Here is a 16784-nt window from a genome sequence, read left to right as displayed (position 1 = left end):
ATGTTGTGTGTTGCATGTGTGTATCACTCTATTTTTCCTTCCCCCCCTCCCCTGCCTACTAGGTGCTGTACTCACCGTGGTCGTCGTCACCGCCGTTGGTACTCCTGCTGTATGAGTAGATAGACCAGCATGGGCAGGACGTACAGCTCGGGCTCCATGGCATCCTGGTTCTTCCTTGACTGCCGAGAGGTGAGTGGTTTCCCTTCTGTGTACTGTGTCTGCAGTGCTTTTGATGGTGTTGGTACCGCCCCGGAAAAGATTGCGGATGGGCGGGTTGTAATAGGGTGGGCAGTACATTGTCTTCCACCTGGCTGTTGGCGGTTACCGCCGTGGTGTTTGTTGCTACCGCCATGGTGGTCGGAGTGTTAAAGTGGCTGTTTGTCTTAGCGGTTTCCGACATGGTCGTGATTTTTTTTTTTTTACCACCAGCCTGTTGGCGGTATTGCCGCCCCTTTAACATCAACCGCCAGGGTTGTAATGAGGGCCATAGTATAAAAATCGAATGCATAAGAAAAAAACTGACGATTCAAAAGCATACAACTCAGCACATAAAAATGAATACCAGCTTTAAAAAACAATCCATAAACAGAACAAAGTTACATCTCACTCTAGTATTCTGAGCATTGAAAATTTGTATCAGGGCCTGCCTTCCTTCTTCTCCTTATGTTAAGTTGTTTGAAACAATTTCTTGAAATTTTCTATAGGTCTTCGAGAGTGCTGGACACATGCTTACAATTTACAATTGTCTATTTGCAACATGCCATGTTACTGTCCACCTTGGCACAACATATTTTGTGAGCAGTGTTTCCAAACTTTATGAGAGAATCTTCAACTTCAAATGGAGAGGAAAATCAGTATTGTTGTCTAGAAGGACAGAAAAATAATTTGCCAAGGTATTCTTATCATTCCATTGCAAAGCCAGGCAAGGCCAAAAATCTCTACTCTGCTCAAAAAACTAAAAAGAGGTTTTCAAGTGGATTTTCTTCCTCAACGGATAGTTCAAGTTGTTTTTTAGTGTAAGATGCCTTTTTTTTTGCTTTTTGCCAACAGGAAGGAAGTGACCCAGAGACTTCAAGTTCCTGTTCCTGTCCAGAAGTCCCCTCTCTTTCCTTTGCCCATCTCCTTGTCACTTTTCACTTGGATTTTGAGGTGGCAGGATCACTATTGCTGTCCCCAGATATATACCTTTGGATTTAAGGACTTTGTTTTTGTGATAGCATGCAAGGAAGTTCAAAATCTATTGTTTAAGGATATTGTTAGTTTAATAGAGCGTGCACCGGTATTTCTTTGTACTTTTATGTGAATTTTATATTTCATTGAGGTGGGTGGCCTAGCTATTTTGTTAAATTTCATTTTTCATCTTTTGTAAAGGAAAAGTGTTGCCCTGTTCTGTAACTTTTCTCCATGTTTGTTGCATTTGAAATATTTATATATTTTACTTTGTACTAGTCATCCGTGTATGAAAGGAATGGTTCTGTGGTATATATTTTTGAAACTTCATTTGTCAGTCAGTCAGTCAAAAGATCTTTATTCGGCAATTGACATAAAAGTACAAACAGAATCACATATATTAAGAACAAGCAACAAAGACAGTTTAAAACAACCCAAATACCATAGCATAAATGAGTTACCTTAACAACCCAAATTCATCTGCGCCAAATTCCCCTTTTCACAAATAGGGAAAAGATTTACTAAGTATAATTTTGAAGCCACTTAGAGATGTACAGATTTATAATAGTTCTCATCAAAACATTTACTAAATATCATAAACGATAAAATACAATACCAAAATTTTAAATAACCTAAAATATATTTAAAAATCCTCACTCCAGATAAGATCGCAAAAGCGTCATAAACGGCATATAAGATTTATAAAATTTAAACAACAAAAAAGTATAAAATATAAAAGATAACGTAAAAATGTACAAGATATTAATACCGATTCTTAATAGCAATAGAAGATCTGATAAAATTTGATACATAACAGGTTTGAATTTCTGACAGTTTCTGAAAATATATCAAGGCTTCCTTATAGTGAATAGGTCTTTGTTTACGTAAAAGAGGTCAAATAAAAACATTTCTAGGGGTAGCATAAAGAGAACAAAAAAGAAAAACATGAGAAGTACTCTGCATTGATCTAGCATCACAAGGGCAAGGTGGTAGATTTTTTTGCCAGGTGCACTGATTAGGAAAGGCCACCTTAAAATGAATCAGATTTAATCTAAATAAAGTTAAAAGAGAATATGTTTTTGGACATGAGAACCAAGTCAGATAGGGTTCCATATAAGAAACCGTAACAATCTGAACATAAGAATCAAAAGTTTTCAGTTTCAAAGAACTATGAAGTATTAAATCTAATATCTGCACAGAGTGACGTAGTTTCAACAGAGTCTTAGCATTTGTGGTTAACAATTGTGGTTTTTCACACATGTACCAACTTTTCAAAAGATGTTTGCAAATACGAAAGCCAAGGAATCCTATTTGAATTGGCCAACTGTAAACATTCGGTAATACATTCCTACACAAGACTTGCCGCTGGATTTGTCCAACATCTAATCCACAGCAAGAGAGGGGCGATGGAAACCATGTCCTCTAAAAAGCATTGGCCCACCTCCTCGTGACTGATGATGTTTGCTATGCACTTAGGTGCCATCAGGAGCCTACGCATGTATTTATTCTCAACACGTTGGAGAGTGGGTACTTTAATATAGCCCCAAACACCTGCCCCATAAAGGGCTGCTGAAACGCACTTGGTGTTATAGAGCGTTACAATCTGGGACAATGGTCTATGGCCCAATTTACGAGTAAAATGGAAAATCGCTTCGATATTCCTTACCAATTGCTGGGTCTTAAAATTAAGATGAGTATTCCATAACATAGAAGAACTCATCTACATGCATGCATCTACGTGCATACCTAAATAGCAAAAATTCTTCAACTTATTAATAATATTGCCCCCCATAGTAAATTGTTTAGACTTAGTATTGTCATAACAAATGTCTTAGAATAATTAACTTTCAGGTCAAGATCCAGCATAAAAGTTGAAAAAATGTCCAACAGGCCTTGTAAGCCATTTGCAGTGCGGGCGATTAATACGGCATCATCTGAATATAATAGAACTGGGAGTAATCTCTGGACCATCTTAGGTACATCCTTCCCGTATTTTATCAAAAAATCATAAAGCCCATTTATATATATTAAGAAAAGAAAAGGGGCTAAAATACAACCCTGTCTTACTCCCCTGGTTGAATGAATGGGGGAGGTCCGCTGACCCAATGGCCAAACTGAACTGACACCTTTAAATCCGGGTTTAGGAGCTTTATAAGCTCTAATAGGGTTGCATCACACCCCAAGGTTCCCATGATTTGCCATAGCTTCTCCCTATTAACCAGATCAAAAGCGCTAGTTAAATCAATTAAAGGAACTTTATTGCGGCTACAGGAGCCATAAAAGCGCAAGCAGTAATAAATACAAATAAATACACAAAATGATCATTATAATAATAAATATAATTATGAAAGGGAATAAAAAATAAAAATAAAAATGGAATAAAATGCGCTCGCACAGTACGATGGGACAGTCTTAGTTGGAGTCTTTATACAGATAAGAATGTCCCTCTAGCAAGCCAGCTAGCTCCGAGGAATTTGGCGACGGCGATCACTAGCGTTGGCCTTGTGTCTGATCTGAGGATTCGCAGGGCTAGCTCAGAGCTGCGGACTCCCAGTAGTCTGCATGCCGGTGCCAGCCATTTCCTGCGAGGGGCGGTGTACGCGGGGCAGGCAAAAAGGACGTGAGGGAGATTCTCGACGGGGGCTTTGCAGGCTGGGCAGGCGGTTGATTCATTGTGTGACCAGCTGCTGGTGAAAAGTCTTAATGGGAGTGTTCCAATGCAGAGCTGAAAGTACAGTTTCCTTTCCCTTGGGGCCGTGATTAAGTCCCAAAAAGCTTCATACTTGCACGACTCTTTTAGGTTGGCATTGATTTCAAGTCCCTGTGTTGAGCAGAATTTCTCAAAACACGTGAGGAGTTTCCTTAGACCGCTAGGGGTCTTGGATATCAGAAGAGTGTCATCAGCAAAGAGTAAGACTGGGATTTTTTGTGTGCCAAGTGAAGGTGCGTCAGCCTGCACTCTGAGGAGGGAGGGGATGATTTCATTGATATACAGAGAAAAGAGGGTCGGGGCAAGGATGCACGCTTGCCGCACACCCCTAGAAACGTGGATTCTGTCAGTTAGTTGCCCATTGTTGCCCCACCTGACTCGTGCGTAGTTGTCCTCGTGGAGTCGTATCAATATGGCTAGGATATGCTCCGGGATTCCCATCCGAGAGAGAGTGTCCCATAGTTTGTTGCGAGGTACTAGGTCAAAAGCAGACTTTAGGTCCACAAAAGCTACATAAAGGCTGCCTTTACCAATAAACACTGTTTTCCAATATAATAGTAGGAATCTGAGGGCTTGATCAGTGGTGGATATTTTCTTCCGGAAACCGGCTTGTAGGGGACTAAGGATATCATGTTCAGTCATCCAGTCTTCGATCTTTCCTAGGAGGCAGTGGCAGAAGACTTTTTGCACACAGTCAATTAAACTAATAGGTCTATAGTTGCAAGGGAGTGATCTGTCACCCTTTTTAAAGATTGGAATAACAATAGCCGCTTTCCAGGACTCGGGGATTGGCGCCCCAGATGCTATTGCGTTCGCTATAATGGGGAGGTATCTTGACCAGGATGCTAAGTCGGTTGAGAACAGGTCTGCTGGGACACAGTCCGATCCAGGGGCCCTGCCACGTTTTAAAGTGCTTAGGGAATAGGTTATGTCACTTTGGGAGAACAACTGGTGTACTGCGGTGGTGGGTGCTAATGAGAGATTTAGGTGGGGGCCCATGTGAAAAGGAATGGGGCTATCGTGGTCAGGGGAGTACAGGCTGCTAAAATGAACTACCCAGTCTTTCGGGGCAATATTGGTTGTGATGTCCAAACCACTGGTTTCTGGGCCTCGCGCTGCCAGGGACCAGAACAGACTAGAGTTCCTCTTGCGCACAGTGTCACTGAGTGCTGTCCACCATTTATTATCTTGGTCACGCTTGGCTTTGCGTATTGTAGGACTTCCTAGCTACGTGGATGGCGGTGGGGTCCTTGGATTTAATAGCTTGGATTAAGCGCTTGTTTAGGGACCGACACGTCTTATTGAACCAGCGGTGCCTACCTATGGGTCGTTTGCTGTCATGGGCTGGGGGTACTGAGAAGTGGGCTGCGATATCCCTGAAACAAGAGGTGTGGATTAAGCTTATTTCCTGGTTGGGGATTGCGGGACCCGCCGCTAGGTCTATAAGTGTGGATTTTAGGGTGTTATTGGCTGCGTTGATGAGTGCGGGCCGAGCCGCGACCTTGTCCCACTTTAAGTGTTGTTTATTGTTAACCAGGCTAATACCCTCTGGTGCTACTGCTGGGGAGTTAAACGTGGGCGGGAGATTACCTAGAGCTAATGTGTGAGCAGAGAGAGGGTTGTGATCACTTTCAGTCCTTTCAACAATCGTCATATCGATGACTAAAGGCCATAGTCTTATGTTGTATAGACAATAGTCAATTCTGCCGGTGTGATTGGTTTTGTTGAATGTGTGACGGCCTTTGGTGTCTGATTTGGTTCTGCCATTTAACGCCCTGAGCCCGAACTCCATGGTCAGTGATTTGACTTGGACAGCGACCTGCGTCCATCTCTTGATGGGTGGGATGGACAGGGCGGGGATAGACCATGCTCGAGCCTCCTCGTTTGTGGACCTGAGATCATCCCAGTCAAGGGGTTTGAATGTGACATTGAAGTCCCCTGCCACAATGGTTTTATGATGGCGGGGATAGTTTTGTAAAAGGGCTGCCAGGGCGCGGAGGGTTTTGGAAACTTGACCCCCCCTGACCCCTCGAGTGTAGATGTTAAAAATGTTCACCACAGAGTCAGGCCCAAAAGATAGACGAAGGCCTAACAGGTCGGGAGAATCGGTACGTAGCTGTGATATATGGCAGCTAAGTGATGTTTTAATCCAGATGGTCAGGCCCCCTGAGGGCCTGCCTCGTATACTGGCCACAGCTGGGATGTGGAAGTTTGAATAGCTTGTTCAAAAAAGTGGGCCGAGTGACCATGTCTATTGGAAAAGACATATGTCATGTTCATCAATAAAGGAGAAGAAGGATGGAAGGGGGAGAATAGATTTCAAACCTGCCACGTTCCATGAGACAAGTCGTATCCCAGTGAGTGGTTGAGCTATCCTGTCTAAATGCGTGGTGTTTGCATGGTTGGCTGTCAGAGGTTGGTTTGGCGGGTGTGGTTGAGTGGGAAGATGTGGGTCAATACCAATGTTTTCCCGTGGGGCCTGAGGTGATTGGTGATGTTCCTCTGTTGGGACTGACCTGGTCATGGTGCGTGAGGTGCTTGCAGGCCTAGCCATCAGCTCTTGGTTTGGTGGACAATACGCCCGCATGATAAAAGATGCATCATTGTCATGTTTGCACAATAGACTGACAGTGGTCTTAGTGGGAGTGTCATGGATAGGGGAGAGAATACATGGACAAACAATGGTGAGGTTTAAGGCAGACCTGGGAGCGATAGATGTTAGAAGGTTGCATGGTTTACCAGCATGGATTTTAGATGAAGCTGAGAGTCAATCATTTTCGCCAAGAGTAGATAAATGTTCTGCTGGGCGGTAGCTCGGGCAGTCCCCGTAGTACGTAGGTTGCCTAGGGTATTTAAACTGGATGTGTGAGTATGCTGGTGGGCTTGTTCTTGCAACTAGGGCCACCAGATTGTTTACCGTGATCCCGTCCTTGAGTGTCAGTTTTAAAATGTCAAAATATGTTCCCGGGTCTGGCCATCGTACTACATTAATTATGTCCTCGCGTATTATGGAGCGACAGCCTCTAACATGGCGAATCCAATGGATTGCCTTGTTTTTAATAGAGTCTGCCCCTTCCTTATGTGTCGATGTGTTTAACTTGGGAACGTTAACCATTAGAACTATATTACCTGTATGGGACCGATCAGTGGCAGGCTGTCCAGAGTATTTTGAGGCAGTATTGCCCATGGGTTTGGGGGTTTTGGGATGGGCGTCTAGTGAATTTCCTACGCCTAAATTGTGGAGAAAGGGAGTCTGGTATAAGTTTGTGGTCTTATCACCCACTGGGAGGGGGCCGACATAGCTGGGTGCTGAGAGATTGAACAGATTTGTTGTGATGCCTGGTAGGGTTGGGTTTTGGGTGAGGTTCATGGTGGCCGTGTTATTTGCAAGAGTTAACTGTTTTACTATCGCAATTGATTACAGTCTAAATAAACTGATTTTATTTTTATACCACTACCACAGCTTTGGATAGCACCTAGGATGTACACCACTGTCACCAAGAGTTAAAGCCTAGAGATGATAAATCTCTTATTGACTGCTTTTGTTGGCTGCGAGAATCTTCATTAACTTAGTCACCATAACTGTCACCTCAGCCTGGTCAACCTTGTTAATAAATAAAAGACTCCTAGGATTTGTGATTGGAATTGATCATTATGTCTTGGTGATGTGTTCTATATTTGGGATGGCCAGCATCGTTCATGACCTCCTTTTGAATTGTAGATTAATTTTCAGAGTATTCAACTATATATTCATCCCCAACTTTTTCCTTGCCTCCCTCCATTTCTCTGACACTGTTTTTGCTGGTTCTAGGACTCTGCACACTATACCACTGCTGACCAGTGCTAAAGTGCATGTGTTCTTTCACATAAACATGGTAACATTGGTTCCTACCCAATTGGCATATTTAATTTACCTGTACGTCCCTAGTAAAGTTCACTGCATGTGCTCAGGGCCTGCAAATTAAATGCTACTAGTGAGCATGCATCACAGTTTGTGCCACCAACATAAGTAGCCCCTTAGATATGTCTCAGGACCGCCATTGCAAGGCTTTGTGTGTAGTTTCACTGCCACTTTGACTTGGCATTTCAAACTTCTCGCCAGGCCTTAAACTCCCCATTTTCTACATATAAGTCACCCCTAAGGTAGGCCCTAGGTAACTCATAGGGTGTTTTCCACTACTTTGAGTCCTGCTCCTCTCATAGACTAGAAGAAGAACTTCCCTCATATACTTTTAAGTGGGAGATTCTGATCTGGAAGCAGTAGCCCTGTCATGTTTGGCATCGCCAGAGTGGTAATAAAAAATCATGCTTACTGGCGAAGTTGGATTTAATATTACTTTTTTGGGAATGGCACTTTTAGGAAGTGAGCTTTTCTCTGCACTTACTGCCATCTATGCCTTACGGCCTGTCTCCATTCCATGTCTGGTCTGTGCTGGTTGACAGCTCACTGTGTGCATTCCACCCAGACAGCCATAAACACAGGACACTCAGTGACATCTGCATTCATCTGAATACTGAATGATTCATCCTGGGAAGATAGGGTGGTGGGGCTCTTTCTTACAGTTCAAATGCCTTTGGCCTGCCCTCACACAAAGGACTGATAACCCCCCAAAGGGATCTTGGCAGACAGGACTGGGCTGAAAGGAAAACTTGTGCACTTCAAAACCACTCTTTGAAGTTTCCCCCGCTTCAAAGACACTTTTGGGTATATATACTGGGACTCTGACCCCACAAAATCAGACACTTCTGGATTTACACCTGGACCTTGTTAGAGGGAGTGCCTGGCTGCCCAAAGGACTCACCTGGACTCCTTTGCTGAGAAGGACTACTGCCCTGTTTGTTGTCCTGCTGCCGGACTTGGACTGAGTTTTCCTCCTGTTCTGAAGTCTTAGGGTTACAAAGACTTCACCCCAGAGACGAAAATCCCCCTGCAACGTAAAATCTCAGCTCCTGCCTCACGGCTAAAAATCTGCTGCATCGCCTACCAGATCCATGCAGTGCCTGCTCCTTCTTACCAACACATAAAGGATTTTCAACACATCGTCCCTGGGTGTAAAAATATCCCCACATCACAGTAAGAAACCAAGGCTGCGCTCTTGGAAATTGATGCATCACCTTGCAGCATGGAAAGAAACAATGCATCATCTGTGCTGCACCGGAAAATCCAATGCAGCGCCTTATTTTTCAATGGAATCTACTACTCTGCAGCCCCTGTGCATCATTATTTTTGACACATCCCAGGTACTGTGGGTTAGAAGGATACATCTCCTGATTCTTAAGGATTGAAGCTCTTTTAAACCTTTAAAAAGTGATATCTAGACTTGTTGATCTTATTTTTATCAGATAAGTATTATCTACTTTTCTAAATTGGTGCGGAGTACTTTTTGTGGTGTTTCCACTGTATGAGTTATTGCACAAATACTTTACACACTTCCTTATAATTTAAGCCTGCCTGCTCTGTGCCAAGCTACAAGAACGTAAGCGCAGGATAATTTGGATTGTGTGGTGACTTACCCTGACTAGGATTGTGTTCCCTACTTGCACAGGGTGTATATTTCTGCAAACTAAAGACTGAGTTTTTAACAATGCTGAATGGTAAGTCATATTGTAGAATTTAGGCCCATATCTATACTTTTTAGCGCCGCATTTACATCATTTTTTGACGTAAAAACGGCACAAACTTACAAAATACAATTGCATTTTGTAAGTTTGCGCCGCTTTCGCGTCAAAAAATTACGCAAATGCGGCGCTAAAAAAGTATAAATATGGGCCTTAATTTGATGGACTCCAACAGAGAATATGTGGTACATACCTTGTGATACTGTAAGTATGACTTTAGGGCTTGTGGTCCTGAGTTGCAGATTTTTTTTTTGTTATTATCATTAACTTCTCTATGGACACTAGTTTTGTCTACATCTCTGTATAAAAATGGAAATACATATTCTGCTAAAGGATCTCAGCATATTTGCTCAATATGTTTAAATAATTAAGCAAAGGAAACCTCTATCCAGCTTTAAAACCTAAGATTATTCAAAAAGAGGTGCTCATTTCTTTAGCTTCCACGCAAAGTCCAATCCACACTGACCTTAAACCTGTAAAGAGTTGATGTATCCATAGTGTGGTTACCCTTATTGAGTATAAGGATTTGTCTGCATCAAAGTATAGAAACATTATGGTTTGTTTGCCTACACCAGCTCGGAGTTTCAGCAATAGTGAAAAGTAGATCTTTCCTGCCGTGCAGCTCTACATTTGACCTTTAACACTGACATAAACCTCTCCTTCTTCAGACCTTTGGTAAACACACAACAATTCCGCTGTTGTACCTCTTTGCCACTAGGATGCTCACTAGAGAAATTATACCTGACAATGTATAAGAGGTGAGTTTTTTTTTCTCTCCTGTCTTTCATATGCTAAACAGTCACATCTGGAAAATTATTTATAGATAAGAAGCCTAAAAGAACACTAGTTTCTATTCTCAGAGGAGGGTTGAATGTCACACCAGACCCCCCAAGTTGAATTTATGTGGGAATTCAAATTATATAGCTACTTTTGTGGAGTGATCCATCGTTTAATTGCTGTATTACCATAATATTGTGTCCAAAACATTGTCCTCAAACATATAGGCCCTCATTATGATATTGGCGGTAAAAACTGCCTACCGCCATGGCGACGGCCGCCAAAAGACCATCGCTGCAGCTACCATCCGTCCACCATAATGTGTCCACAGCCAGATTTCCGCCACAAGAAGGGCCGAAATCCAGGTGTGGCCATACTGGCGGATGGCAGTAAGGTGGTGCTGCTACCACAAGCAGTGCCACGCCAGTAGACCGCCACCAGACGTATTAAAACAAATAATATGGCTTGGCAGTGTTCTGCTGGTGGGTGCTGCTGGTGGTAGCAGCGCCCCGTCCCGTCCCCTGCCGGAAGACCCCCTGGATCCAGGTAAGTCGGGTTTCTGACAGGGGAGTGGGGTGGGGGACATTGTGTGTGTGGGGGGGTGTGTGTGTATGTGTGTGTGAGTGTGTGCATGAATGTGAGTGTGTGTGTACTGTTGTTTGCGTGCATGTATGAATGTGTGTGAGTGCATGTCTGGGTGTATGATCTAATGTGTGTGCGGATGTGTGCATGAATGAATGTATGCATGCATGCGTGTATGTGTGGATGAGTGTGTGTCTGTGTGTGTGTTATGGGGGCGTGGTTGTAGGGGGTAGATGGGTGTCTGGGGAGGTTTGGGGGGAGGGGTCCTCCTATCAGTGACAGGGAAAGAATTCCCTGTCACTGATAGGGCCTACCGACATAGTTTTTGTGGTGTTATGAACACCACGAAAACCATGGCTGTAGGCAGGGACATAATACCGCCAGTGACACAATGGTGGCCGCCGGGCTGAAGATTCTTATCTCCAGCCCGGCGGCTGCTACCACCATGGCAGTCAGAGTGGTACATTGGCGGGTTGGCTTCAGCAAAACCGCCAATGTCATAATGTGGCGGTAAGTACCACCAGCCTGTTGGCGGTACTACCGCCACATTAGCTCTGACTGGCGGGGTCATAATGACCCCCATAATGGCCAAAATATCAACTACCAACATATCATGAAGGTAGTTTATAAGGGTAAGTATAGGTTCACTTTATTTAACTACATATGTATTGTGATGACAGGTATATCTTCGAATGATGTGGGTGGCAGGCGTGACCCACATACTCTGCTGATGAGCACTCAGTGTCTTGCCCCTCCCCTAGAAGCACAAGAAGCAGTGGAGTCATGGACGCACAGTGGAGTGAAGTAGCGGCTGGCATGGTTTTCGGTGCATGTCTTAGGCCGTAAGGCGTTGGGCGAAGGGATTAGTGGATGATCTCCTCTTTCAGATGAGTGGAGGCGAGCAAAGCTAGACATTGTTTCCGGCACTTGGAAATTGGTGTGAGTGCAGTGCTGGGTGACATTGGATGAAGCAGAGCTGGGGGATCAGTAAGCTGAGGATTCCATTCTTTGAAGTGATGACAGTGGACTTGCCTAGCAGCTCCTTAAGGGACGCTGGCTTCTGCCGTCCCGGTCGGGCAAAAGGTGAGTGTGGCTGGCCAAAAGGAGTCCAGGTCGGTGAGGGCTTATTGCTGGGGGGTTGCTGTGGTAGGAATAGGCAGCTAGAGGAGCTTGTGAAGGTTGTGGAGTGACAAAGAAAACCAGGGGAGTTTTGGCCACTCAGATTTTGTTAAAAAAAAAAGAGAGGGCCGGTGTTTTGTTTTGCTGGCACTTGGGCAAGGCTGGATGGAGGCCTAGTTTGTACTCCCCCCTGTTCTCAAAGTCTCTGAAAACTTCCAGGGAGTCAGCACCAGCACTTGGCAAGCCAAGCGCTAAGTCAGCAAGTTTGTCAGAGCCTCCACAGCCTTCTGATGAGCAGGCGGATACAGAGGCTACACAGGCTAGGTCCCACGTGGAAGAAGGGGATAGATCTCAGGACTTGTCTCTGCAGCAGGAGGCGCTACGAGCGACTTCAGGTTTGAGTACAGTGGCCAAACCAACACACACACAGTAGGCTTACTCAGAACATGGAAATTTTATGAGATGTCAAAATGGTAAACAGGAATGAGGGGGTACTGATGCTGGTCAAGATCAGACCATTAATAGTTTGCTCGACATCATCCTACTAGACATAAGGGAGTTAAAGATCTCACAGGTGAACGAAACTGCTAACCTCCATGAAAGGCTGACAAAGACTAAAGAGAGCATGATCCAGCTCGAGATTAAAATAGGCTGAAACTAGAATTTCTGATTTAGAGCACAAGGTGACAGCCATTGCAGCAAGAACTCCTTCAGCTTGAAAAGAATAAAAGCAATTTCAAATGTATGGTGGATGATTTGGAGAACTATAATAGGCAGTCAAGCCTCCAAATTGTAGGAGTCCAAGAGGGGCGTGAAGATCAGCAAACGATTCAGTAGGAAGACTCTCTAATTAAGAAGGTTATGCCTGAACTGGTAGGGGATCTATCTACTACTAGGGCTCATAGTGTACCAACTCAACGATCCCCCAGCACTAAGTATACTCACACGATATTGGTGAATTGTGTGGATAATCACGTGAAGCGAGCAAATTCAAACTCTGCATATTTTCTGACATGTCAGCATCAGCAGCACGGAGACACAAATACTTTGTTGGAATGATGGACTTGGTGCAAGAGCTAATCCAGTAGCTAGCTATATACCAGCACCAAGTGAGTTCCACAGCAGTGTTTAAATATCTATAGCTACATCTATATGTGTATATATATATATTTATATATATATATATATATACAGACATACATATAGATATAGATAGCACAGCAGTGTTTAAATATCTATATCTATATCTATATGTATATATCTACATACATATAGATATAGATATTTAAACACTGCTGTGGCACTCACTTGGTGCTGGTGCTTGGGTGACCGACCCCTCATTCATTTTGCTTCAAGAAGATGCCATTCTTGGAGAGTCAAAGTGCACTGTTATTTTATTTAAAATGGGGTGAAACATGACACCAACAAGTTTCAAGCTTTTGGTCTTTCTCACAAGTAATAATAGTTTGCTTTCCATTGTCATTTATGTTCTCTTACATATGCTCTTAATGTTACATTTTAGAAGATAAAGTCCCATGAAAGTGCAATACACAGATAAAACATAAAATACAATTCCCAGAATGCAATCTCAACTCATTTTTTTGCCAGATTACTAAAATGCATTCATGAATTTCGAATGCATTGAATTCCAATCATTACACTGACCTACCAGCAACTAATTAGCAAATTGCTGAAAAGATTATTTGATTATTATTGACTTGTTCAAAATTATGGGGGTGATTCTAACCCTGGCGGTCGGTGTTAAAGCGGCAGCCAACCCGCCAACAGGCTGGCGGTAAAAAATATGGAATTCTGACCCTGGCGGGAACCGCCAACACAGACAGCCACTTTAACACTCCGCCCGCCACGGCGGTACAAACAAACAGCGCGGCGGTCACCGCCAACAGCCAGGCAGCAGACAATGTACCGCCCACACTATCACAACTCACCAATCCGCCACCATTTCCGGGGCGGAAGCACCGCCGATAAAAACACGGCGGAAACAGACTACGAACGGGAAAACGCTCACCACTACGCACTCCAGGAGGAAGGAGGACAGCATGGAACCCGAATTAAACATCCTACCTGCTCTCGTCTACCTTCTCATCTACCACGAGTACGAAGTCCGGCGCAGATGACAACAGTGAGTACTGCACCTACGACACACGGGAGGGGGGAGGACGAAAGGTTACGGGCACACACATATGCGACCCCCCCCCCCAACTATGTACACACCAATGCAGAGCAACAAGTCACAGTGACACCACCCAAACACCCCAGAAAAATGCTAGGACATAATCAAATTTGGAATAAATATTTATGTACCAAAAAGGTCCTGAAAAATATCGTACAACCATGAAAGATATTCACAAGAAAACAAATGACATACACATCAGTGTATAACTGAAGTAACAAGTCCTGCACATCCTACGAATTCATCATGTCCGTGGGCCAAAGTTTTGAGAAACAAGGGCAAAGCCCACACAGGAGACCTGAGTCCTTTGGAGAGAACACTGCAGGGGCATCAGATGTAAAAACTACAGGCACCTCAGGGGGAAGGGAAGGGGGGGGCACCACAGCCACATGAGTCCACGACGCCAGATCCACGAGGAGCCACCATGCCCACTGTACCATCCTGGGGAGTGCAAACCCACAGTCTCTCAATGTCTCTACAGTGGGTGGGCTGCCCACTGGACCATCCTGGGGAGTGCAAAGCCACAGTCTCTCAATGTCTCTACAGTGGGTGGGCTGCCCACTGGACCATCCTGGGGAGTGCAAAGCCACAGTCTCTCAATGTCTCTACAGTGGGTGGGCTGCCTACTGTACCATCCTGGGGAGTGCAAAGCCACAGTCCATCAGGTGGATGACAGTCTCCACTGGTCAAGGAGGAGGCATGGTGGGCACAGTGAACCATAAACAGTGATTGAGACGGCGGTGCCCAGCGGAGCGGTGCTTGAGAAGAAGGGCCCAGCGGAGCGGTGCTTGAGAGGAAGGGCCCAGCGGAGCGGTGCTTGAGATGAAGGGCCCAGCGGAGCGGTGCTTGAGACGGCGGTGCCCAGCGGAGCGGTGCTTGAGAGGAAGGGCCCAGCGGAGCGGTGCTTGAGAGGAAGGGCCCAGCGGAGCGGTGCTTGAGAGGAAGGGCCCAGCGGAGCGGTGCTTGAGACGGCGGTGCCCAGCGGAGCGGTGCTTGAGAAGAAGGGCCCAGCGGAGCGGTGCTTGAGATGAAGGGCCCAGCGGAGCGGTGCTTGAGATGAAGGGCCCAGCGGAGCGGTGCTTGAGAAGAAGGGCCCAGCGGAGCGGTGCTTGAGATGAAGGGCCCAGCGGAGCGGTGCTTGAGACGGCGGTGCCCAGCGGAGCGGTGCTTGAGAAGAAGGGCCCAGCGGAGCGGTGCTTGAGATGAAGGGCCCAGCGGAGCGGTGCTTGAGAGGAAGGGCCCAGCGGAGCGGTGCTTGAGAAGAAGGGCCCTGTTCAGCGGTGCTCTTCTTCATGGCGGGCCCTGTTCAGCGGTGCTCTTCTTCACGGCGGGCCCTGTTCAGCGGTGCTCTTTTCCACGGCGGGCCCTGTTCAGCGGTGCTCTTCTTCACGGCGGGCCCTGTTCAGCGGTGCTCTTCTTCACCGCGGGCCCTGTTCAGCGGTGCTCTTCTTCACGGCGGGCCCTGTTCAGCGGTGCTCTTCTTCACTGCGGGCCCTGTTCAGCGGTGCTCTTCTCCACGGCGGGCCCTGTTCAGCGGTGCTCTTCTCCACGGCGGGCCCTGTTCAGCGGTGCTCTTCTTCACGGCGGGCCCTGTTCAGCGGTGCTCTTCTTCACGGCGGGCCCTGTTCAGCGGTGCTCTTCTCCACGGCGGGCCCTGTTCAGCGGTGCTCTTCTCCACGGCGGGCCCTGTTCAGCGGTGCTCTTCTTCACCGCGGGCCCTGTTCAGCGGTGCTCTTTTTCATGGCGGGCCCTGTTCAGCGGTGCTCTTCTTCACGGCGGGCCCTGTTCAGCGGTGGTCTTCTTCACCGCGGGCCCTGTTCAGCGGTGCTCTTCTCCACGGCGGGCTCTGTTCAGCGGTGCTCTTCTCCACGGCGGGCCCTGTTCAGCGGTGCTCTTCTGCACGGCGGGCCCTGTTCAGCGGTGCTCTTCTTCACCGCGGGCCCTGTTCAGCGGTGCTCTTCTTCACCGCGGGCCCTGTTCAGCGGTGCTCTTCTTCACCGCGGGCCCTGTTCAGCGGTGCTCATCCAGCAGGTCAAGGGAGCCAGACCTGGACTGGACTCCCTGCTCAGTCGCCCTCGGACCGTGACGTTTCTGGACCCTTCGGGGACGGACTCCTGGCCTCCTTAGTGTCCTCCTTCCCAGCTGGGATGTGGCATGTGGGGTCCACCTTCTCTGCGCTCCTGCTGCCCTTCCGCTCCTTTGATGGGGCTCTCGGGCCCTTGCCTCCCCTAGATGGTGTGGGTGGTGAAGTGGCCGCACATTGTTCCTTGGGGGCAGCCCTGTCGGTCCTCGCACGGCGGCCCTTGTTTTTGCGGGTCCTCTTGCCGGGGGGGGGCTGGACGTGTCCTTGCTGCTGATCGATGTGTCACTGCTGGCAAAGGGTGGGCTCCAGAACCCATGCACAACACTGACACCCGAAGCTGGGCTGGTGGTGGCTGCGGTGCTCTTGGGACTCTTTGAAGATGGATGGGGGAGCTCATCGGGGGGAAAGAGGTCAAGGTTAGCCATGAAAAGTTTTTTAGGGCCAAGGTAAAGGGTAGGAGAAGTGGAGATGGAAGTGGAGGTAGAGGAGGTGGTTGTAGGAGAGTCAGGTGTGCTGTCATTGGGTGAAGG

Source organism: Pleurodeles waltl, chromosome 5 (assembly GCF_031143425.1).
Source record: "Pleurodeles waltl isolate 20211129_DDA chromosome 5, aPleWal1.hap1.20221129, whole genome shotgun sequence".
Classification (NCBI taxonomy): Eukaryota; Metazoa; Chordata; class Amphibia; order Caudata; family Salamandridae; genus Pleurodeles; species Pleurodeles waltl.
The sequence above is the reverse complement of the archived record's forward strand: the minus strand, read 5'-3'. Positions refer to the sequence as shown.